Source organism: Bison bison, unplaced genomic scaffold, assembly GCF_000754665.1.
Source record: "Bison bison bison isolate TAMUID 2011002044 unplaced genomic scaffold, Bison_UMD1.0 scf7180017864373, whole genome shotgun sequence".
NCBI classification, from domain to species: domain Eukaryota; kingdom Metazoa; phylum Chordata; class Mammalia; order Artiodactyla; family Bovidae; genus Bison; species Bison bison.
In genome coordinates, this window is record NW_011494945.1 from 6,191,286 (window position 1) to 6,192,639 (window position 1,354).

The 1,354-nt window shown below is 58.5% G+C and overlaps 1 protein-coding gene across 1 annotated transcript in view; it reads left to right on the plus strand.

The window, feature by feature from the left end:
- The first annotated feature begins 1,075 nt into the window (after positions 1-1,075).
- The window catches only part of MICAL1 (microtubule associated monooxygenase, calponin and LIM domain containing 1), an 11,812-nt gene continuing 11,533 nt past the window's right edge, over positions 1,076-1,354 (plus strand). The window contains exon 1 of the mRNA XM_010856691.1: positions 1,076-1,343. The gene's annotated coding sequence lies outside the window, so the exon portion shown is untranslated. The remainder of the gene's footprint in view (positions 1,344-1,354) is intronic.

Below are 1,354 nucleotides of genomic sequence, written 5' to 3' on the forward strand. Positions count from 1 at the left end.
AGGGTCCCCAGCTCTTTCCAGTGCCATTCATTCCTCTGTTTTGTGAGTGTTTCCAGTGTAATGGTGTCACTTCCTCTAAACAAGAAGCAGTCTCTCAGGATGCCAGCCTTTCACTTGTCACATTAGATCAACACTGGTGTGGTGGTAGATAGACCTGGGTCCCATACCAGCTCTGCCACTTGCTGTGTAACTTTGCCACGGGTGACCTTCGGTTTCCTTTTCAGTAAAACGCGACATTTGTGATCATTGCGATTAATATTTATAGTAGACGTTTAATAAAGGAAAACTGATGTTTTATTAATATTAACTAGTTGAATGACCTTGGAAGAGTGCCTTCACATTCAGCTGTTTCCTCTTTGGGAATATGAGGAAGTTGGTACCAAACAGTTCTGTGGGTCCTTTCTCCCAGGCATTCTTGAATATTGGGGAGCCAGCCTCTCATTTACACCCTTCTCATTTCCGTCTGTCTTAGTAGTGGTCCAACACCCCCAGCCCTACCCCAAGACCTTCTTGCCCTCTCACTTCTGCCGCTGTGGACGCTGCATATTGCCGAGTTTCCAGGACTTTGCGTCCGTGCCGGATGCCCTCAGCCCGGGTCTAGGTGCAGACTGGTTGCAGGGTAGGTGGACACCGAGCTTGGATCCATTGTGGAGTACCCGGGCCGTGAATCTCCTCGTAGGAGAGGTGTAAAGGACGCAGATGCTTCGGCGCTACCCTACAGCTTCTGCAAACTTCTTGCTCAGAGCGAGCTCCTTCTCCGGCCCAGGTCTCGAAGGCGGCAGCTCAGTAGGTACTGCGCAAGGGCGGGTTGCCTCGCCCGCCTGGGAAGGACAAGCTTTTAGGCGCAGGCTCCGGAATGGAGCCGGAGGCCGCTAGTGTGCTGCCGGGCTCCCGGAGCCTCCGCCGCTAGTGTGCTGCTGGGTTCCCGGAGCCTCCTACGCTTGGCTTAAGCGACAGGGCTAGGCTGGGCCGGGGTCTCCCGCCCCTAGCCGGAACACTGCGTCTGCGGCGCCACGCCCTCGGGCACCACCCTGCAGCCGTGGGCGGGCCCCTGGCTGCCCCCAGCCGGGGATCGCCGGCTAATGAGATGTTAATGAGGCTCCAATAAAGGCTCTGCCGGCTGAGCTTGCTTGGCCGAAGCCCACGCCCAGCTAGACTCGCCGGTCAGGCGCACCGGCCCGCAGCCCCTCAATCCCGGGTTTTGGTCCGCGCCTCCTCTGCCTCTTCCACCCCCCCTTCCTCCTCCGCCTCCACCCCCCTTCCTCTGTCCCCGCCTCCCAACCCGCCCGGACTGGGACGCCCGCCTGGCAGGAAGAGACCCCTGCGGGCTCCCAAGCCCCCGGGTAAGTTGTCC